We start from the raw sequence: 25,422 nt of genomic DNA, 5'->3' as shown, positions 1-25,422 counted from the left end.
TAAGATTTCCTTGACTCAGCAAATGTGGTTCACTTGAAGAACAGCTTGCTTCAAATGTTGGATCCATAATGTCCTCTACTTGGTCTACTTTCACATCACCAGACTCACCGTAACTTAGTCATATGTTTCTTGGAGGCTCTTGTACAGGTAATTCCTGACTGTGAGGTGCTGGCCTCATAGCAGATGGCAAATTACAATACTTAACACTACGCTTGGATCTTGATGTTTAACCATTTATATTTGTCAGACAGAAATAGCATTCCGAAGCATGGTCGTTGGGTTCTCTCCAAACCATGGGAATGGCGAAAGGCATACGGTGTGAAACTTTTGCCCATGCTGTGAGAAGTCTGACGCATGTGACACAACAAATATGGAGGGGGGTGGGGGACAACTTTTCTCATGGTCATTCACTTTACAAAGTAATGCTCATAGCATTTTTTGAATGGGAAATGTGAAAGAATGTTTTTGCTATATGAATGTCAGTTCACAGCAGACGTTGGCGAAAAAAATCGGACTATTTACACAGTTTCTTGGCATTATAATGGTGGATGGGTTATCAGCACAACCAGTGAATACACAAAAGCACAATCTGTAAACAGAATATAGAACACACTGTTTACACATTGAGTTCCAGTCTGCAACTAACAGAGAACTGCTACTCAGGAGTGGGCACTGTTTGAATGTCCCAACATTTCCAATCGTGTATATGCAGACCTCTGGTGACTCATCTAGGTTTGTGCTTTCAAAAGGAAGCTATTGCACTTCACAAACAATGAAAAGAGCCGTGTGTTTGCTAAATTTTTGTTGAAAATGCTTCGTAGAGCACTAGTACTTATATACTGTACGTCAAGATATGCAAGTACGCTGGAGCAAAAAAAATCTATGGGTGATAGAGAAATTCTGAAAACATATCTGGATTCAACATGCAAAAATACACAATTTTTTTTTCCATAGGACAAAATCTTTGTTGACCAGTGTAATAGAACACATGGCATGCTGCAGCGTATTGACCGTGTACATATACATTTTCAAGCTTTGTAATGATAGTAAATTAAATTTTCATCTTAAGCTAACGCTTATCACTACTGTACTTATATTCTATACTCCACTTCGTGGATGCATGACTGCTACCAGCGCGAGGGAGAGCTCAGGTAGTAATACACCCACAACCCCTGCAAATTTAAGGTATACTCCTCTAACTACACTTTTTCCTGTAAATCTTCTGCCAGCGAGAGGGAGGGCTCAGTTGGTAGTGCATTGGCCAATCTCAGTACCCCAGCTAACTCAAGGAATATCCTGTCCCCTACCTTTAGAGCAATCCATTTGGTAGTAGGCTGCTGACAGCCGCCCAAGGTAGTACTGCTGTCCTCACTGAGGAGCATTAAAGAGGTGCCCAGAACCATTTTAAATCCTCCATGTCAGGATTGCTGGCCTTACTTTCTGTCTCACCAAAACTGGACTACAAAGCTAGTCCTACCATCTTCTCCTTACAAGTACCATACACCTACTCAAACCTCGAATATTTTCTTCACGTAAGTACTCTTGCCAACTCCTGCCTCCTCAAATGTGTATTAAGCAAAATCATGAAATAGTCCAACAAATCTCTGGTCCCTAACCCCCAGCATCATGGGGTGCTAAGAATCTCCGGATTTTCGCCTGACTTTGCTGCTAGTGAGAGGAAGGGCTTTGACAGTAGTACCAGCCCTTACAAAGACCTGAACACGATTTGTCAAGAACGTCTCCTTCTATCTTCTCTCCGAAATACAGTTTTCTAATGATGGTTTCACTAGCCCTTTTTATCATATCCATCTATAATCTTCATTCACGACTTCAGCTCCTAGGTGGTGTTTGTGCATATTTCAACATCAACACACCTGTTGTACTCCTCAAGGACCTTGAGTCACCAGACTTTGATGTTATGTGGCTTGCGGTTTATATCCCAACTACCACACTTTACCTTTGCTTCGCTTACTCATCTATCAATTCTCCAGATCTTATATCTTTTTTCGGCTATCTAAACTCCTACTATGAGATTTTGACATCCTCTAACCCGCAAACCGAGATTTTCTTAATTGGAGATTTAACTTTCACCTCAGGAAATGGTTGAATTCCACACAAACGGATGGTGGAGGGATTGAAGCTCTCCATCCTCTGGCTCCCATTCAGCCTTTATCACTGCCCGTAATCACTACAAGCACGTTATCCGTCAGGCAAAGAGTTCCTTTATTCAAACAAAGAGCGATAACCCCTCCTCGTCTTCCACTGATTGGTCTTTCTAGTCTTTAGCTAAGGTTATCTCTAACAACTTCTGTCACTCTACTTTCCTTCACTCTCCAGTTCTGGCGATACTATAGCTGTCTCTCACGTCGATCAAACAACTTTATTAGGTTCCCTTTACTCTTCTAAATCCACCTTGGATGACTCTAACATCCCCTCACCCGATGATGCTCCTCTTACTAATTTTATGACCAGCCCCGTAATCTCTATTTTGACATGTCCGAAATACTGTTGTGTTTCTGGGCACATGGAAGGCTTACGTTCTCAATGCATCCATCCCAGTGTACTAAAAGACTGTGCCTCTGAAGTTGCACCTATACTTGCTCGTCTGTTCCGTTTCTATTTAAAACCAGAAACTATTCCGTCTTCTTTCAAGCATGCATTGGTATATGCCATCTCTAAGAAGGGTGACCGCTCTGACCGCTCTTAGAATCCTTCCTCAGTTCCCATATCTTTAGACGTCTTGAATCTCACAGTGATATTCTTTCCTACCTTACTTATGTCTGGCTATAATCCGTGAAAGATTTTAGGGAGTCGAGGGTAGTTGCTCTTGACACATCTCAGGATTTTGACAAGGTGTGGCATCGGGATCTCATCTCTAAGCTCTTTTGGCTTTTCTACCTCACTTTGCTTCTTCATATCTAGCTTCCTCTCCGGCCGATCTATCTCTGTGGTTGTTACTGGATGAGCCTCCGTCCTCTTCTCCATCAACAATGGTGTCCCTCAAGGTCCCGTCCTGTCCCCTACGCTTTTTCTTCTTTCTCTCAATGATTTCCATGACTTCCTTTCCTCCACAAATAATCCAATGCATACATACGCTGACAGGACAACACTGCATTCACCCACATACCTCAGTTCTGCTCCTTCTCTTACTCGATCTGCATATGTATATTTATTTATTCTATTATATTTTGCTTTGTCACTGTCTCCCGCGTTTGCGAGGTAGCGAAAGGAAAGAGACGAAAGAATGGCCCAACCCGCCCACGTACACATGTATATACATACACGTCCATACACGCAAATACACATACCAATACATCTCAATGTACATTTATATATACACACACAGACATAAATATATATATATACACATGTACATGAATTCATACTGTCTGCCATCTCCACCTCGCCACACATGGAATAACAACCCTCTCCCCCTTCATGTGTGCGAAGTAGCGCTAGGAAAAGACACCAAAGGCCCCATTCGTTCACACTCAGTCTCTAGCTATAATGTAATAATGCAAAGAAACCACAGCTCCCTTTCCACATCCAGGCCCCACTCAACTTTCCATAGATTACCACAGACGCTTCACATGCCCTGGTTCAATCCATTGACAGCACGTCGACCCCGGTATACCACATCGTTCCAATTCACTCTATTCCTTGCACGCCTTTCACCCTCCTGCATGTTCAGGCCCCGATCACTCAAAATCTTTTTCAATCCATCTTTCCACCTCGTTCCCTCCACCTCTGACACATATATCCTCTTGGTCAATCTTTCCTCACTCATTCTCTCCATGCGACCAAACCATTTCAAAACACCCTCTTCTGCTCTCTCAACCACACTCTTTTTATTTCCACACATCTCTCTCACCCTTACATTACTTACTCTATCAAACCACCTCACACCACATATTGTCCTCAAACATCTCATTTCCAGCACAACCACCCTCCTGCGCACAACTCTATCCATAGCCCACGCCTCGCAACCATACAACATTGTTGGAACCACTATTCCTTCAAACATACCCATTTTTGCTTTCCGAGCTAATGTTCTCGACTTCCAAACATTCTTCAAGGCTCCAAGAATTTTCGCCCCCTCCCCCACCCTATGATTCACTTCCGCTTCCATGGTTCCATCCGCTGCCGGATCCACTCCCAGATATCTAAAACACTTTACTTCCTCCAGTTTTTCTCCATTCAAACCTACCTCCCAATTGACTTGACCCTCAACCCTACTGTACCTAATTACCTTGCTCTTATTCACATTTACTCTTAACTTTCTTCTTTCACACACTTTGTTAAACAACCATGGACATATCACACACCCCTGCCGCAAACCCACATTCACTGAGAACCAATCACTTTCCTCTCTTCCTACACGTACACATGCCTTACATCCTCGATAAAAACTTTTCACTGCTTCTAACAACTTGCCTCCCAAACCATATATTCTTAAAAACTTCCACAGAGCATCTCTATCAACTCTATCATATGCCTTCTCCAGATCCATAAATGCCACATACAAATCCATTTGCTTTTCTAAGTATTTCTCACATACATTCTTCAAAGCAAACACCTGATCCACACATCCTCTACCACTTCTGAAACCACACTGCTCTTCCCCAATCTGATGCTCTGTACGTGCCTTCACCCTCTCAATCAACACTCTCTCATATAATTACCAGGAATAGTCAACAAACTTATACCTCTGTAATTTGAGCACTCACTCTTATCCCCTTTGCCTTCGTACAATGGCACTATGCAAGCATTCCGCCAATTCTCAGGCATCTCACCATGAATCATACATACATTAAATAACCTTACCAACCAGTCAACAATACAGTCACCCCCTTTTTTAATAAATTCCACTGCAATACCATCCAAACCTGCTTCCTTGCCGGCTTTCATCTTCCGTAAAGCTTTTACTACCTCTTTTCTATTTACCAAATCATTTTCCCTAACCCTCGCACTTTGCATACCACCTCGACCAAAACACCCTATATCTGCCACTCTATCATCAAACACATTCAACAAACCTTCAAAATACTCACTCCATCTCCTTCTCGCATTACCACTACTTGTTATCACCTCCCCATTAGCACCCTTCACTGAAGTTCCCATTTGCTCCCTTGTCTTACGCACTTTATTTACCTCCTTCCAAAACATCTTTTTATTCTCCCTGAAATTTAATGATACTCTCTCACCCAACTCTCATTTGCCCTCTTTTTCACCTCTTGCACCTTTCTCTTGACCTCCTGCCTCCTTCTTTTATACCTCTCCCACTCATTTGCATTTTTCCCTGCAAAAATCGTCCAAATTCCTCTGTCTTCTCTTTCACTAATAATCTTACTTCTTCATCCCACCACTCACTACCTTTTCTAATCAACCCACCTCCCATGCTTCTCATGCCAAAAGCATCTTTTGCGCAATCCATCACTGATTCCCTAAATACATCCTATTCCTCCCCCACTCCCCTTACCTCCTTTGTTCTCACCTTTTTCCATTCTGTACTTAGTCTCTCCTGGTACTTCCTCACACAAGTCTCCTTCCCATGCTCACTTACTCTCACCACTCTCTTCACCCCAACATTCTCTCTTCTTTTCTGAAAACCCCCACAAGTCTTCACCTTCGCATCCACAAGATAATGATCAGACATCCCTCCAGTTGCACCTCTTAGCACATTAACATCCAAAAGTCTCTCTTTCCTGCGTCTCTCAATTAACACGTAATCTAATAACGCTCTCTGGCCATCTCTCCTACTTACATACGTATACTTATGTATATCTCGCTTTTTAAACCAGGTATTAACAATCACCAGTCCTTTTTCAGCACATGAATCTACAACCTCTTCACCATTTCCATTTGCAACACTGAACACTCCATGTATACCAATTGTTCCCTCAACTGCCACATTACTTACCTTTGCATTCAAATCACCCATCACTATAACCCGGTCTTCTGCATCAAAACCACTAACACACTCATTCAGCTGCTACCAAAACACTTGCCTCTCTTGATCTTTCTTCTCATGCCCAGGTGCATATGCACCAATAATCACCCATCTCTCTCCATCAACCTTCAGTTTTACCCATATCAATCTAGAATTTACTTTCTTACACACTTTCTTATACTCCCACAACTCCTGAATCAGGAGTAGTGCTACTCCTTCCCTTGCTCTTGTCCTCTCACTAACCCCTGACTTTACTCCCAAGACATTCCCAAACCACTCTTCCCCTTTACCCTTAAGCTTCGTTTCACTTAGAGCCAAAACAACCAGGTTCCTTATCTCAAACATACTACCTATCTCTCCTGTTTCTCATCTTGGTTACATCCAAACACATTTAGACACCCCAATCTGAGCCTTCGAAGAGGATGAGCACTCATCGCGTGACTCTTCTGTTTCCCCTTTTAGAAAGTAAAAATACAAGGAGGGGAGGGATTCTGGCCCTCCGCTCCCGTCACCTTTAGTCGCCTTCTACGACACGTGTGGAATGCGTGGGAAGTATTCTTTTTCCCTTATCCCCAGGGATTTTTTTTTTTTTTTTTTTTGCTTTCTCGCTGTCTCCCGCGTTGGCGAGGAAGCGCAAGAAAACAGAGGAAAGAAATGGCCAAACCCACCCCCATACACATGTATATACATACACGTCCACACACGCAAATATACATACCTACACAGCTTTCCATGGTTTACCCCAGACGGTTCACATGCCTTGATTCAATCCATTGACAGCACGTCAACCCCGGTATACCACATCGATCCAATTCACTCTATTCCTTGCCCTCCTTTCACCCTCCTGCATGTTCAGGCCCCGATCACACAAAATCTTCTTCACTCCATCTTTCCACCTCCAATTTGGTCTCCCACTTCTCCTCGTTCCCTCCCCCTCCGACACATATATCCTCTTTGTCAATCTTTCCTCACTCATTCTCTCCATGTACACAAAACATTTCAAAACACCCTCTTCTGCTCTCTCAACCACGCTCTTTTTATTTCCACACATCTCTCTTGCCCTTACGTTACTTACTCAATCAAACCACCTCACACCACACATTGTTCTCAAACATCTCATTTCCAGCACATCCATCCTCCTGCGCACAACTCTATCCATAGCCCACGCCTCGCAAACATACAACATTGTTGGAACCAATATTCCTTCAAACATACCCATTTTTGCTTTCCGAGATAATGTTCTCGAATTCCACATATTCTTTAAGGCTCCCAGGATTTTCGCCCCCTACCCCAGCTATGATCCACTTCCGCTTCCATGGTTCCATCCGCTGCCAGATCCACTCCCAGACATCTAAAACACTTTACTTCCTCCAGTGTTTCTCCATTCAAACTTACCTCCCAATTCACTTGACATTCAACCCTACTGTACCTAATTACCTTGCTCTTATTGACATTTACTCTTAACTTTCTTCTTTCACACACATTATCAAACTCAGTCACCAGCTTCTGCAGTTTCTCACATGAATCAGCCACCAGCGCTGTATCATCAGCGAACAACAACTGACTCACTTCCCAACCTCTCTCATCCCCAACAGAATTCATACTTACCCCTCTTTCCAAAACTCTTGCATTCACCTCCCTAACAACCCCATCCATAATCAAATTAAACAACCATGGAGACATAACACACCCCTGCCGCAAACCTACATTCACTGAGAACCAATCACTTTCCTCTCTTCCTACACGTACACATGCCTTAAATCCTCGATAAAAACTTTTCACTGCTTATAACAACTTCCCTCCCACACCATATATTCTTAATACCTTCCACAGAGCATCTCTATCAACTCTATCATATGCCTTCTCCAGATCCATAAATGCTACATACACATCCATTTGCCTTTCTAAGTATTTCTCACATACATTCTTCAAAGCAAACACCTGATCCACACATCCTCTACCACTTCTGAAACCACACTGCGCTTCCTCAATCTGATGCTCTGTACATGCCTTCACTCTCTCAATCAATACCCTCCCATATAATTTACCAGGAATACTCAACAAACTTATACCTCTGTAATTTGAGCACTCACTCTTAACCCCTTTGCCTTCGTACAATGGCACTATGCACGCATTCCGCCAATCCTCAGGCACCTCACCATGAATCATACGTACATTAAATGACCTTACCAACCAGTCAATAATACAGTCACCCCCTTTTTTGATAAATTCCGCTGCAATACTATCCAAACCTGCTTCCTTGCCGGGTTTCATCTTCCGCAAAGCTTTTACTACCTCTTCTCTTTTTACCAAATCATTTTCCCTAACCCTCTCACTTGGCACACCACCTCGACCAAAACACCCTATATCTGCCACTCTATCATCAAACACATTCAACAAACCTTCAAAATACTCACTCCATCTCCTTCTCACATCACCACTACTTGTTATCACCTCCCCATTTGCGCTCTTCACTGAAGTTCCCATTTGCTCCCTTGTCTTACGCACTTTATTTACCTCCTTCCAGAACATCTTTTTATTCTCCCTAAAATTTAATGATACTCTCTCACCCCAACTCTCATTTGCCCTCTTTTTCACCTCATGTACCTTTCTCTTGACCTCCTGTCACTTTCTTTTATGCATCTCCCACTCAATTACATTTTTTCCCTGCAAAAATCGTCCAAATGCCTCCCTCTTCTCTTTCACTAATAATCTTACTTCTTAATCCCACCACTCACTACCCTTTCTAATCAACCCTGGGATATATATATATATATATATATATATATATATATATATATATATATATATATATATATATATATATATATATATATATATATATATATATTCTTTTTTTTTTTTATTTTTTGCTTTGTCGCTGTCTCCCGCGTTTGCGAAGTAGCGCAAGGAAACAGACGAAAGAAATGGCCCAACCCACCCCCATACACATGTATATACATAAGTCCACACACGCAAATATACATATCAACACAGCTTTCCATCGTTTACCCCAGACGCTTCACATGCCCTGATTCAATCCACTGACAGCACGTCAATCCCGGTATACCACATCGATCCAATTCACTCTATTCCTTGCCCTCCTTTCACCCTCCTGCATGTTCAGGCCCCGGTCACACAAAATCTTTTTCACTCCATCTTTCCACCTCCAATTTGGACTCCCACTTCTCCTCGTTCCCTCCACCTCCAACGCATATATCCTCTTTGTCAATCTTTCCTCACTCATTCTCTCCATGTGCCCAAACCATTTCGAAACACCCTCTTCTGCTCTCTCAACCACGCTCTTTTTATTTCCACACATCTCTCCTACCCTTACGTTACTTACTCGATCAAACCACCTCACACCACAGATTGTCCTCAAACATCTCATTTCCAGCACATCCATCCTCCTGCGCACAGCTCTATCCATAGCCCACGCCTCGCAACCTACAACATTGTTGGAACCACTATTCCTTCATACATACCCATTACTGCTTTCCGGGATAATGTTCTCGACTTCCTCACATTCTTCAAGGCTCCCAGGATTTTCGCCCCCTCTCCCACTCTATGATCCACTTCCACTTCCATGGTTCCATCCGTTGCCAGATCCACTCCCAGATATCTAAAACACTTTACTTCCTCCAGTTTTTCTCCATTCAAACTTACCTCCCAATTGACTTGACCCTCAACCCTACTGTACCTAATAACCTTGCTTATATTCACAATTACTCTTAACTTTCTTCTTCCACACACTTTACCAAACTCAGTCAGCAGCTTCTGCATTTTCTCACATGAATCAGCCACCAGCGCTGTATCATCAGCGAACAACAACTGACTCACTTCCCAAGCTTTCTCATCCCCAACAGACTTCATACTTGCCCCTCTTTCCAAAAATCTTGCATTTACCTCCCTAACAAACCCATCCATAAACAAATTAAACAACCATGGAGACACCACACACCCCTGCCGCAAACCGACATTCACTGAGAACCAATCACTTTCCTCTCTTCCTACACGTACATATGCCTTACATTCTCGATAAAAACTTTTCACTGCTTCTAAAAACTTGCCTCCCACACCATATATTCTTAATACCTTCCACAGAGCATCTCTATCAACTCTATCATATGCCTTCTCCAGATCCATAAATGCTACATACAAATCCATTTGCTTTTCTAAGTATTTCTCACATACATTCTTCAAAGCAATCACCTAATCCACACATCCTCTACCACTTCTGAAACCACACTGCTCTTCCTCAATCTGATGCTCTGTACATGCCTTCACCCTCTCAGTCAATACCCTCCCATATAATTTACCAGGAATACTCAACAAACTTATACCTCTGTAATTTGTGCACTCACTCTTATCCCCTTTGCCTTTGTACAATGGCACTATGCACGAATTCCGCCAATCCTCAGGCACCTCACCATGAGTCATAACATACATTAAATAACCTTACCAACCAGTCAATAATACCATCACTATCTTTTTTAATAAATTCCACTGCAATACCATCCAAACCTGCTGCCTTACCGGCTTTCATCTTCCGCAAAGCTTTTACTACCTCTTCTCTGTCTTCCGGAAAGCTTTTACTACCTCCTCTCTGTTTACCAAATTATTTTTCCAAACTCTCTCACTTTGCACACCACCTCGACCAAAACACCCTATATCTGCCACTCTATCAGCAAACACATTCAACATACCTTCAAAATACTCACTGCAACTCCTTCTCACATCACCACAACTTGTTATCACCTCCCCATTTGCACCCTTCACTGAAGTTCCCATTTGCTCCCTTGTCTTACACACTTTATTTACCTCCTTCCAGAACATGTTTTTATTCTCCCTAAAATTTAATGATACTCTCTCAACCCAACTCTCATTTGCCCTCTTTTTCACCTCTTGCACCTTTCTCTTGACCTCCTGTCTATTTCTATCATACATCTCCCACTCAATTTCATTTTTTCCCTGCAAAAATCTTCCAAATGCCTCTCTCTTCTCTTTCACTAATAATCTTACTTCTTCATCCCACCACTCACTACCCTTTCTAATCAACCCACCTCCCACTCTTCTCATGCCACAAGCATCTTTTGCGCAATCCATCACTGATTCCCTAAATACATCCCATTCCTCCCCCACTCCCCTTACTTCCATTGTTCTCACCTTTTTCCATTCTTTACTCAGTCTCTCCTGGTACTTCCTCACAGAAGTCTCCTTCCGAAGCTCACTTACTCTCACCACCCTCTACACCCCAACATTCACTCTTCTTTTCTGAAAACCCATACAAATCTTCACCTTAGCCTCCACAAGGTAATGATCAGACATCCCTCCAGTTGCACCTCTCAGCAATATATATATATTTTTTTCTTTGTCGCTTTCTCCCGCGTCTGCGAGGTAGCGCAAGGAAAAATGACGAGAGAAATGGCCCAACCCACCCCCATACACATGTATATACATACGTCCACACACGCAAATATACATACCTACACAGCTTTCCATGGTTTACCCCAGACGCTTCACATGCCCTGATTCAATCCACTGACAGCACGTCAACCGCGGTATACCACATCGATCCAATTCACTCTATTCGTTGCCCTCCTTTCACCCTCCTGCATGTTCAGGCCCCGATCACACAAAATCTTTTTCACTCCATCTTTCCACCTCCAATTTGGTGTCCCACTTCTCCTCGTTCCCTCCACCTCCGACACATATATCCTCTTGGTCAATCTTTCCTCACTCATTCTTTCCATGTGCCCAAACCATATATATATATATATATATATATATATATATATATATATATATATATATATATATATATATATATATATATATATATATATATATATATATATATATATATATATATATATATATATATATATATATATATATATATATATATATATATATATATATATATATATATATATATATATATATATATATATATATATATATATATATATATATATATATATATATATATATATATATATATATATATATATATATATATATATATATATTCCTATGAGTCCACGGGGAAAATGAAACACGAAAAGTTCCCAAGTGCACTTTAGTGTAATAATCACATCATCGGGAAACACAAGAGAGAAATATAACAGTTAGCTGATATACATCGAAGAGACGAAGCTAGGACGCCATTTGGTAAGCATGTGATTCTCCAAAACATACAACGAGCGTTCATAAAATTATCATTTTATAAATCTTATAAACAATAGAGCTATCTAACTTGTATAGACCTTCACTAATATTAAGATTATAATTCTTCGTGCATTTAATAATGGAATATTCAATGATATTTCTCTTGGTAATATAGTAAAAGTTAATAACTGAGATGGCGTTACTCCAGTCAATACAATGATCATAGTTTTTAACATGATTAAACAAGGTATTTGATTCTTGTCCCGTTCTTATACTATATTCATGTTGCTTAAGTCTAACAGAAAGATCCTTACCAGTCTGACCAACATAAAATTTATCACAGTTTCCACAAGGAACTTTATAGATGCTACCAAGAGAATTTTCTGGTGAATTCCTGATTAAGATATTCTTTATAGTATTATTGTTGCTAAAGGCAATATTTACATTAAAGGATTTAAGCAACATGGGAAGCAAAGTGAAATTATTATTAAAAGGGAGAACTAAAAGATTCTTGGTGTCAATGGGAAGTTTGGGCTCAACTCTATTAAATGATTTCTTTGCTAAATTTTGGGATTTATCAATGAAAGATCTAGGGTACTTTAACTTAGATCCAATAGAATATATCTTCTCACACTCATCACCAATCAACTGTGGACTGGAAATACGTAATGCCCTAAGGAACATATATTGAAATAATGATAATTTAACTCTGTCATATTGAGGTGAGCAATAATGAATATATGAGCATACATTGGTGGGTTTTCTGTATATGCTAAACTTAAACTTGTTTCCTTGTCTATGGATCATGCATTCTAAAAATGGTAACATACCATTATTTTCATTTTCTACAGTAAATTTGATGGAAGGTACTAAATTGTTAAGTAAGGGGAGAAATATTTGTAAATTTTCATTTGTTGGCCAAACACAAAGAACATCATCTACATACCCAAACCAAATTGCATTAGAAGGTAAGATATCCTTTAGTAACTTTGTTTTAAAGAATTCTATATAAAGATTACTTAGTACAGGTGAAACAGGGTTACCCATTGCCATATCAAATTCTTGAGTATAATAATCTCCATTAAATTGAAATACAGTCTTTTATACACAATCTTATCAGTTCAGTGCAATAAGACTTTGAAACAGGAAAAATGAATATCATCCAAGACATCACATGAATATTCTAAAAGGTCCTCAATTGGAACTTTAGTGAGAAGTGAGGAAACATAAATAATACGTTGTGTTATCATTTAGAAGATCATTCATTTAAGATAAATAGTTTTGTCTAAAATCACAACACTGTTAGCCTTATCTGATTTAGTAATATGTATATCCTTGTTTTTTTTTTTTAAGCTGATAGCTCTTATGAAGCTAATTGTCCTAAAAGATTCATAAGAGCTATCAACACCTTAAGAAAAGACAAGGATATACATATTCCTAAAGCAGATAAGGCTAACACTGTTGTGATTTTAGACAAAACTAACTATTCATCTAAAATGAATGATCTTCTAAATGATAACACAACGTATTCTAAACTTAGTAAAAATCCCTCAGAAGCAGTTATTCTCACTTTGATAATGAAATGAAGTTGTTGTTGAAAGGTAACAATTCTCTTATCAAAAGTTTGTCATCTTTGTCCCCTTCATTGCCATATATGTATGGACTTATCAAAACACATAAAGAGAATTTTCCAGCAAGACCTATAGTGAGTTCAGTAGGCTCAATCACATATGAATTGTCAAAATGGTTACTTTTTTTATTAAGCCCTTTAGTGGGTAAGGTATCAAATTCTAATATCATGGAAAATGTAGATTTAGTGAAAAAGCTAAACAATATCAATGTTAATTTTGATTTCAAACGAGTTAGCTTTGATGTTTCCTCATTTCTCGCTAAAGTTCCAGTTCATGACCTCTTAGAATATTTATTTGATGTCTTGGATGATATTCATTTAACTGTTTCAAAGTCTAATTGCATTGAACTGATGAAATTGTGTATAAAAGACTATTTCAATTTAATGGAGATTATTATGCTCAAAAATTTGGTATAGCAATGGGCAACCCTCTTTTACCTGTACGAAGTAATCTTTATATAGAATTTTTGGAACAAAATTATTAAAGGATATCTTACCTTCTTATGCAATTTGGTTTAGGTATGTAGAGATGTTCTTTGTGTTTGGCCAACAAATGAAAATTTACAAATATTTTTCCCCTTACTTAACAATTTAGTACCTTCCATCAACTTTACTGTAGAAAATGAAATTAATGGTATGTTACCATTTTTAGATTGCATGATCCATAGACAAGGAAACAAGTTCAAGTTTAGCATATACAGAAAACCCACCAATGTATGCTCATATATCTCAACATGACAGAGTTAGATTATCATCATTTCAATATAAGTTCCTTAGGGCATTACGTATTTGCAGTCATGAGTTTATTGATGATGAGTTTGAGAAGATATATTCTATTGGATCTAAGTTAAAGTGCCCTAGAACTTTCATAGATAAATCCCTTAAGTTAGCAAAAAAATCATTTTATAGAGTTGAATCCAAACCTCCCATTGACACCAAGAATCTTTTAGTTCTCCCTTTTAATAATAATTTCACTTTGCTTCCCATTTTCCTTAAATCCTTTAATGTAAATGTTGCCTTTACCAACAATAATTCTATAAAGAATATCTTAATCAGGAATTCACCAGATAATTTTCTTGGTTGCATATCTAAAGTGCCTTGTGGAAACTGATAAATTTTATATTGGCCAGACTGGTAAGGATCTTTCTGTTAGACTTAAGCAACATAAATATCATATAAGAACCTGACAAGAATCAAATGCCTTGTTTAATTATGTTAAAAACTATGATCATTGTATTGACTGGAGAAACATCATCTCAGTTATTAACTGTAACTCTATTACCATGAGAAATATCATTTAATCTTCTATCATTAAATACACAAAGAATTGTAATGTTAATATTAGTGATGATCTATACAAATTAGATAACTTTATTGTTGATAAGATTTGTAAAATGACAAATTTATGAACACTCGTTGTATGTATTGGAGAATCACATGTTTACCAAATGGCGTCCTAGCTTCGTCTCTTCGATGTATATCAACTGACTGTTATATTTTTCTTTTGTGTCTCCCCTGATGATGTGATTGTCATACGAAAGTGCATTTGGGAACTTATCGTGTTTCACTTTCCCCGTTGACTCATAGGAATATCTTGATCACGCTCAAAATTATGATCCTTTCCAATATATGCATTTATATATAAATATATATATATATATATATATATATATATATATATATATATATATATATATATATATATATATATATATATATATATATATATATATATATGTGGTTTCAGAAGTGGTAGAGGATGTGTGGATCAGGTGTTTGCTTTGAAGAATGTATGTGAGAAATACTTAGAAAAGCAAATGGATTTGTATGTAGCATTTATGGATCTGGAGAAGGCATATGATAGAGTTGATAGAGATGCTCTGTGGAAGGTATTAAGAATATATGGTGTGGGAGGCAAGTTGTTAGAAGCAGTGAAAAGTTTTTATCGAGGATGTAAGGCATGTGTACGTGTAGGAAGAGAGGAAAGTGATTGGTTCTCAGTGAATGTAGGTTTGCGGCAGGGGTGTGTGATGTCTCCATGGTTGTTTAATTTGTTTATGGATGGGGTTGTTAGGGAGGTAAAGGCAAGAGTTTTGGAAAGAGGGGCAAGTATGAAGTCTGTTGGGGATGAGAGAGCTTGGGAAGTGAGTCAGTTGTTGTTCGCTGATGATACAGCGCTGGTGGCTGATTCATGTGAGAAACTGCAGAAGCTGGTGACGGAGTTTGGTAAAGTGTGTGGAAGAAGAAAGTTAAGAGTAAATGTGAATAAGAGCAAGGTCATTAGGTACAGTAGGGTTGAGGGTCAAGTCAATTGGGAGGTGAGTTTGAATGGAGAAAAACTGGAGGAAGTGAAGTGTTTTAGATATCTGGGAGTGGATCTGGCAGCGGATGGAACCATGGAAGCAGAATTGGACCATAGGGTGGAGGAGGGGGCGAAAATTCTGGGAGCCTTGAAGAATGTGTGGAAGTCGAGAACATTATCTCGGAAAGCAAAAATGGGTATGTTTGAAGGAATAGTGGTTCCAACAATGTTGTATGGTTGCGAGGCGTGGGCTATGGATAGAGTTGTGTGCAGGAGGATGGATGTGCTGGAAATGAGATGTCTGAGGACAATGTGTGGTGTGAGGTGGTTTGATCGAGTAAGTAACGTAAGGGTGAGAGAGATGTGTGGAAATAAAAAGAGCGTGGTTTAGAGAGCAGAAGAGGGTGTTTTGAAATGGTTTGGGCACATGGAGAGAATGAGTGAGGAAAGGTTGACCAAGAAGATATATGTGTCGGAGGTGGAGGGAACGAGGAGAAGAGGGAGACCAAATTGGAGGTGGAAAGATGGAGTGAAAAAGATTTTGTGTGATCGGGGCCTGAACTTGCAGGAGGGTGAAAGGAGGGCAAGGAATAGAGTGAATTGGAGCAATGTGGTATACCGGGGTTGACGTGCTGTCAGTGGATTGAATCAAGACATGTGAAGCGTCTGGGGTAAACCATGGAAAGCTGTGTAGGTATGTATATGTGCGTGTGTGGACGTATGTATATACATGTGTATGGGGGGGGGTTGGGCCATTTCTTTCGTCTGTTTCCTTGCGCTACCTCGCAAACGCGGGAGACAGCGACAAAGTATAAAAAAAAAAAAAAAAAAAAAAAAATATATATATATATATATATATATATATATATATATATATATATATATATATATAAATATATATATTCTTTTTTTTTCTTTTTTTTGCTTTGTCGCTGTCTCCCGCGTTTGCGAGGTAGCGCAAGGAAATAGACGAAAAAAATGGCCCAACCCACCCCCATACACATGTGTATGCATACGTCCACACACGCAAATATACATACCTACACAGCTTTCCAGGGTTTACCCCAGACGCTTCATATGTCCTGATTCAATCCACTGACAGCACGTCAACCCCGGTATACCACATCGATCCAATTCACTCTATTCCTTGCCCTCCTTTCACCCTCCTGCATGTACAGGCCCTGATCACACAAAATCTTTTTCACTCCATCTTTCCACCTCCAATTTGGTCTCCCTCTTCTCCTCGTTCCCTTCACCTCCGACACATATATCCTCTTTGTCAATCTTTCCTCACTCATTCTCTCCATGTGCCCAAACCAAACACCCTCTTCTGCTCTCTCAACCACGCTCTTTTTATTTCCGCACATCTCTCTTACCCTTACGTTACTTACTCGATCAAACCACCTCACACCACACATTGTCCTCAAACATCTCATTTCTAGCACATCCATCCTCCTGCGCACAACTCTATCCATAGCCCACGCCTCGCAACCATACAACATTGTTGGAACCACTATTCCTTCAAAAATACCCATTTTTGCTTTCCGAGATAATGTTCTCGACTTCCACACATTCTTCAAGGCTCCCGGGATGCTCGCCCCCTCCCCCACCTTATGATCCACTTCCGCTTCCATGGTTCCATCCGCTGCCAGATCCACTCCCAGATATCTAAAACACTTTACTTCCTCCAGTTTTTCTCCATTCAAACTTACCTCCCAATTGACTTGACCCTCAACCCTACTGTACCTAATAACATTGCTCTTATTCACATTTACTCTTAACTTTCTTCTTTCACACACTTTACTAAACTCAGTCACCAGCTTCTTTAGTTTCTCACATGAATCAGCCACGAGCGCTGTATCATCAGCGAACAACAACTGACTCACCTCCCAAGCTCTCTCATCCGCGAAAGACTCCATACTTACTCTTCACCCTCTCAATCAATAACCTCCCATATAATTCATCAGGAATACTCAACAAACTTATACCTCTGTAATTTAAGCACTCACTCTTAACCCCTTTGCCTTTGTACAATGGCACTATGCAAACATTCCGCCAATCCTCAGCCACCTCACCATGAATCATACATACATTAAATAACCTTATCAACCAGTCAACAATACAGTCACCCCCTCTTTTAATAAATTCCACTGCAGTACCATCCAAACCTGCTGCCTTGCCGGCTTTCTTCTTCTGCAAAGCTTTTACTACCTCTTCTCTATTTAGAAAATCATTTTCCCTAACCCTCTCACTTTCCACACCACCTCGACCAAAACACCCTATATCTGCCACTCTATCATCAAACACATTCAACAAACCTTCAAAATACTCCCTCCATCTCCTTTTCACATCACCACTACTTGTTATCACCTACCCATTATCCCCATTCACTGAAGTTCTCATTTGCTCCCTTGTCTTACGCACTATAATTACCTCCTTCCAAAACATCTTTTTATTCTCCCTAAAATTTAATGATACTCTCTCACCCCAACTCTCATTTACTCTCTTTTTCACTTCTTCCACCTTTCTCTTGACATCTTGTCTCTTTCTTTTATACATCTCCCACTCATTTGCATTTTTTCCCTGGAAAACTCGTCCAAATGCCTCTCTCTTCACTTTCACTAATAATCTTACTTTTTCATTCCAACACTCATTACCCTTTCTAATCAACCCACCTCCCAAGTTTCTCATGCCACAAGCATTTTTTGCGCAAGCCATAACTGCTTCCCTAAATACATCCCATTCCTCCCCCACTACCCTTACCTCCTTTGTTCTCACCTTTTTCCATTCTGTACTCAGTCTCACCTGGTACCTCCTCACACACGTCTCCTTCCCAAGCTCACTTACTCTCACCACTCTCTTCACCCCAACATTCTCTCCTCTTTTCTGAAAACCCCTGCAAATCTTCACCTTCAGCCTCCACAAGATAATGATCAGACATCCCTCCTGTTGCACCTCTCAGCACATTAGCATCCAAAAGTGTCTCTTTCGCGCGCCTATCAATTAACACGTAATCGAATAACGCTCTCTGGTCATCTCTCCTACTTACATACGTATGATTATATAAATCTCTCTTTTCAAACCATTCATTCCCAATCACCAGTCCTTTTTTAGAATATTTGAATTTTAATGCGAAGGTGAGTAATGTGACTGTGAGGGAATAACTGGTATACATGGGGTGTTCAGTGTTGCAAATGTAAATAGTGAAGAGCTTGTAGATCTATGTCCCATCAAAGGACTGGTGATTGGGAATATCTGGTTTAAAAAGAGATATATACATAAGAATACGTATGTAAGTAAGAGAGATGGCCAGAGAGCGTTATTGGATTACGTGTTAATTGATAGACGCACGAAAGAGAGATTTTTGGATGTTAATGTGCTGAGATGTGCAACTGGAGGGATGTCTGATCATTATCTTGTGGAGGCGGTGAAGATTTGTAGAGGTTTTCAGAAAGGAAGAGAGAATGTTTGGGTGAAGAGGGTGGTGTGAGTAAGTGAGCTTGGGGAGGAGACTCGTGTGAGGAAGTGCCATGAGAGACTGAGTACAGAATGGAAAAAGGTGAGAACAAAGGGGGTAAGGGGAGTGGGGGAGGAATGGGTTGTATTTAGGGAAGCAGTAATGGCTTGCGCAAAAAATGCTTGTGGCATGAGAAACGTGGGAGGTGGGTTGATTAGAAAGGGTAATGAGTGTTGGAATGAAAAAGTAAGATTATTAGTGAAAGTGAAGAGAGAGGCATTTGGACGAGTTTTCCAGGGAAAAAATTCAAATGAGTGGGAGATGTATAAAAGAAAGAGACAAGAGGTCAAGAGAAAGGTGGAAGAAGTGAAAAAGAGAGTAAATGAGAGTTGGGGTGAGAGAGTATCATTAAATTTTAGGGAGAATAAAAAGATGTTTTGGAAGGAGGTAATTATAGTGCGTAAGACAAGGGAGCAAATGGGAACTTCAGTGAATGGGGCTAATGGGGAGGTGATAACAAGTAGTGGTGATGTGAAAAGGAGATGGAGGGAGTATTTTGAAGGTTTGTTGAATGTGTTTGATGATAGAGTGGCAGATATAGGGTGTTTTGGTCGAGGTGGTGTGGAAAGTGAGAGGGTTAGGGAAAATGATTTTCTAAATAGAGAAGAGGTAGTAAAAGCTTTGCAGAAGAAGAAAGCCGGCAATGCAGCAGGTTTGTATGATATTGCAGTGGAATTTATTAAAAGAGGGGGTGACTGTATTGTTGACTGGTTGGTAAGGTTATTTGATGTATGTATGATTAATGGTGAGATGCTTGAGGAATGGCGGAATGCTTTCATAGTGCCAATGTACAAAGGCAACGGGGACAAACGTGAGTGCTCAAATTACAGAGGTATAAGTTTGTTGACTATTCCTGGTAAATTATATTAGAGGGTATTGATTGAGAGGGCGAAGGCATGCACAGAGCATCAGACTGGGGAAGAGCAGTGTGGTTTCAGAGGTGGTAGAGGATGTGTGGATCAGGCGTTTGCTTTGAAAAATATATGTGAGAAATACTTAGAAGAGCAAATGGATTTGTATGTGGCATTTATGGATCTGGAGAAGGCGCATGATAGAGTTGATAGAGGTGCTCTGTGGAAGGTATTAAGAATATATGGTGTGGGGGGCAAGTTGTTAGAAGCAGTGAAAAGTTTTTATCGAGGATGTAAGGCATGTGTACGTGTAGGAAGAGAGGAAAGTGATTGGTTCTCAGTTAGTGCCGGTTTGCGGCAGGGGTGTGTGATGTGCCCATGGTTGTTTAATTTGTTTATGGATGGGGTTGTTAGGGAGGTGAATGCAAGAGTTTTGGAAAGAGGGGCAAGTATGCAGTCTGTTGTGGATGAGAGAGCTTAGGAAGTGAGTCAGCTGTTGTTCGCTGATGATACAGCGCTGGCTGCTGATTCATGTGAGAAAGTGCGGAATTTGGTGACTGAGTTTGGTAAAGTGTGTGAAAGAAGAAAGTTGAGAGTAAATGTGAATAAGAACAAGGTTATTAGGTACAGTAGGGTTGAGGGTCAAGTCAATTGGGAGGTGAGTTTGAATGGAGAAAAACTGGAGGAAGTGAAGTGTTTTAGATATCTGGGAGTGGATTTGGCAGCGGATGGAACCATGAAAGCGGAAGTGAATCATAGGGTGGGGGAAGGGGCGAAAATTCTGCGAGCCTTGAAGAATGTGTGGAAGTCGAGAACGTTATCTCGGAAAGCAAAAATGGGTATGTTTGAAGGAACAGTGGTTCCAACAATGTTGCATGGTTGCGAGGCGTGAGCTATGGATAGAGTTGTGCGGAGGAGGTTGGATGTGTTGGAAAGAAAATGTTTGAGAACAATATGTGGCGTGAGGTTGTTTGATCGAGTAAGTAATAATAGGGTAAGAGAGATGTGTGGAAATAAAAAGAGTGTGGCTGAGAGAGCAGATGAGGGTGTTTTGAAATGGTTTCGTCACATGGAGAGAATGAGTGAGGAAAGATTGACAAAGAGTATATATGTGTCAGGGGTGGAGGGAACGAAGAGAAGTGGGAGACCAAATTGGAGGTGAAAGATGGAGTGAAAAATATTTTGTGCGATCGGGGCCTGAACATGCAGGAGGGTGAAAGGCGTTCAAGGAATAGAGTGAATTGGAACGATATGGTATACCGGGGTCGACGAGCTGTCAATGGATTGAATCAGGGCATGTGAAGCGTCTGGGGTAAACCATGGAAAGTTTTGTGGGGCCTGGATGTGGAAAGGGTGCTGTGGTTTCGGTGCATTATCTTATGACAGATAAAGACTGAGTGTGAACGAATTTGGCCTTTGTTGTCTTTTCCTAGCGCACATTCCGGGGGAGGGGTTTGTTATTTCATGTGTGGTGAGGTGGCGATGGGGATGAATAAAAGGCAGACAGTATGAATTATGTACATGTGCATATATGTATATATCTGTGTGTGTATTTATATATAACGTTGATATGTATAGGTATGTATATTTGCGTGTGTGGACGTGTATGTATATACATGTTTATGTGGGTGGGTTGGGCCATTCTTTTGTCTGTTTCCTTGCGCTATCTCGCTAACGCGGGAGACAGCGTTAAAGGAAAATAAGTATAATGAATAATATATAGATTTTATTTGAGAGTAAGTTCATGGTTTGGGGAGAGGACAGGACATAAGGAAGTGGTATCATTGCTCCTGAAGCAGGAGTTGTGGGAGTATGTGATAGGGATGGAACACCCCCCCCCCCTTCGTCCTGTGTATTTATGTGTCAAAAAAGGGAAACGAAAGAACGAGTCAAACGGGGAGTGCTCAACTGTGATGTCTGAATATGTGTGGATGTAACCAAGATGAGAAGAAATGAAAGAAAATGAAAGGAAAGAAGCCTGAAGAAAAGTTCAAGGGTAAAGGGAAAGACTGTTTTCGGAATGTCTTGTGAGTAAAGTCATGGGTTAGTGAGAGGACAAGAGCTAAGGAAGGAGTAGCGATATTCATGAGGCAGGATTTGTGGGAGTATGAGATAGAGTGGAAGAAAGTAAATTCTAGATTATTGTGGGTAAAACTGAAAGTGAATGGAGAGCGATGAGTGATTATTAGTACCCATGCACCTGGTCTTGAGAAGAAAGATCATGAAAATCGTGTGTTTTAGGAGCAGCTGAATGATTGTGTCAGCAACTTTAATGCACGAGACTGAGTTTCAATGATGGGTGATTTTAATGCAAAGATGAGTAAGGTGGCAGTTGAGGGAATAACTGGTGTACATTGATGAGTTCTCTGTTGCAAATGGAAATGGTGAAGAGCACCTAGATTTGTGTGCTTGAAAAGGACAGGTGATTTGCAATACCAGGATTAGAAAGAGAGGTATACATAAGTATACTTTTGTGAGTGGGAGAGATGGTCAAAGGGCATTATTGGATCACGTATTAATTGACAGGCGTGTAAAAGAGAGGTTTTTTTGGATGTTAATGTGCTGAGGGGGGGGGGGGCAACTGGGGGATGTCTGATCACTACCTTGTGGAGGCGAAGGTAAAGATTTATATAGGTTTTCAAAAAAGAAGAGAGAATGTTGGGAAGAAGAAAGTGGTGAGAGTAACTGAACTTGGAAAGGAAACTTGTGTGAGGAAGTACCAAGAGAGAATGAGTGCAGAATGTTAAAAAGTGAGATCAAATGACGTGAGGTGGGAGGCTGACGAATGGAATATATTTAGGAAAGCGGTGACGGATTGCGCAAAAGATGCATGTGGCATGAGCTAGATGGGAGGTGGGAAGATTAGAAAGGGTAGTGAATAGTGTTGGGACGAAGAAGTAAGATTGTTAGTGAAAGAGAAGAGAGAGGCGCTCGGACGATTTTTGCAGGGAAGTTGTGTAAAAGACAGGGAGATGTATAAAATAAGCGGCATGAGGACAAGAGAAAGGTGCATGGGTTGAAAAAGAGGGCAAATGAGAGTTGGGGTGAGAGAGATTCAATAAATTTCAGGGAGATAAAAAGATGTTTTGGAAGGAGGTAGATAACGTGCGTAAGACAAGATAACAAATGGGAGCATCGGCGAATGGGGAAATGGGGAGGTAATAACTCGTAATGATGAAGTGAGTAATAGAGTGAGCATTTTGAAGGTTTGTTAAATGTGTTTGATGATAGAGTGGCAGATATAGGATGTTTTGGCAGGGAGGTGTGCAAAGTGAGAGGGTCAAGAGAATAGTTTAGTAAAGAGAGGAGGTAGTGAAAGCTTTGCGGAAGATGAAATCCGGCAAGGTGGTGGGTTTTGATGGTATTAGAGAAGACTTTGTTAAAAAGAAAAAAAGGGGGGTGACTGTGTGGTTGATTGATTCTTAAGGATATTCAATAGATGTATGGACCATGTTGAAGTGCCTGACGATTGGCGGAATGCATGCATAGTGCCATTGTACAAAGGCAAAGGGGATAAAGGTGAGTGCTCAAACTACAAAAGCATGAGTTTGTTTAGTATCCCTGGGAAATTATAAGGGAAGGTATTGAATGAGACGGTAAATGCATGTAGAAAGCATCAGATTGGGAAGAGAAGTGTCGTATCAGAAGTGGTAGAGGATATGTGTATCAGGTGTTTGCTTTGAAAAATTTGTGATTAATACTTAGAAAAAGAAATGGATCTGTGTGTAGCATTTATGGATCTGGAGAAAGCATTTGATAGGGTTGATAGAGATGCTTTGTGGAAGGTTTTATGTGTATATGGTGTGTGAGGTAAGCTGGTAGAAGCAGTGGAAAGCTTTTACCAAGGATTTAAAGCATATGTACGAGTAGGAAGAGAGAAGAGTGATTGGTTTTCAGTGAATGTCGGTCTGTGACAGGGGTGTGTGATGTCCCCACGGTTGTTTGATTTGTTTATGGACGGAGTGGTTAAGGAGGTAAATGCAAAAGTTTTGGAGAGAGGGGCGAGGATGCAGTCTGTTGGGGATGAGAGGGCCTGGGAAGTGAGTCAGTTGTTCTTCGCGGATTGGTACAGCTCTGGTGGCTGATTCATGTGAGACACTGCAGAAGTTGGTGACTCAGTTTGGAAAAGTGTGTGAATGGAGTTAGTTGAAAGTAAATTTGAATGAGCAAGGTCATTAGGTTCAGTAGGGTTGAGGGACAAGTTAACTAGGGTGCAAGTTTGAATGGAGGAAAATTGGAGGATGTAAAGTATTTTAGATATGTGGGAGTGGACTCAGCAGCGGATGTAACCATGGAAGTGGAAGTGAGTCACAGGGTTGGGTAAGGGCGAAAGTTCTGGGAACAATGAAGAATGTGTGGAAAGAGAGAACATTATCTCGGGGAGCAAAAGTGGGTTTGTTTGAAGAAATAGTAGTTCCAACAATGATATATGGTTGCGAGACATGGGCTATATATAGGGCTGTATGGGGAGGATGGATGTGTTTGTAATGAAATGTTTGAGGACATTGTGTGGTATGATTTGGTTTGGTCGAGAAGTAATGAAAAGGTAAGAGATATGTGGTAATAAATAGAGTGTGGTTGAGAGAGCAGAAGAGGGTGCGCTAAAGTGGTTTATACATATGGAGTGAATGAGCGAGGAAAGAATGACAAAGAGGATATACGTGTCAGAGGTGGAGGGAACAAGAAGAAGCGGGAGACCAAGTTGGAGTTGGAAGATGGAGAGAAAAAGATTTTGAAAGATTGTTGCCTGAACATACCGGAAGGTGAGAGGCATGCAAGGAGTAGAGTGAATTTGAACGATGTGGTATACCATGGTTGACGTGCTGCCTGGGCATGTGAAGCGTCTGGGGTAAACAATGGAATGTGTAAGTGGCCCAGATATGGATAGGGAGCTGTGGTGTCGGTGCATTACACATGACAGCTACTGACTGAGTGTGAGGAATCTGTCCTTTTTGTCTGTTTTCCTAACGTTACCTTGCTGTAGCGGGGGATAGCGATGCT

The sequence above is a fragment of the Panulirus ornatus genome, chromosome 4 (genome assembly GCF_036320965.1).
Source record: "Panulirus ornatus isolate Po-2019 chromosome 4, ASM3632096v1, whole genome shotgun sequence".
Classification (NCBI taxonomy): Eukaryota; Metazoa; Arthropoda; class Malacostraca; order Decapoda; family Palinuridae; genus Panulirus; species Panulirus ornatus.
Note: the sequence above shows the minus strand (reverse complement) of the source record.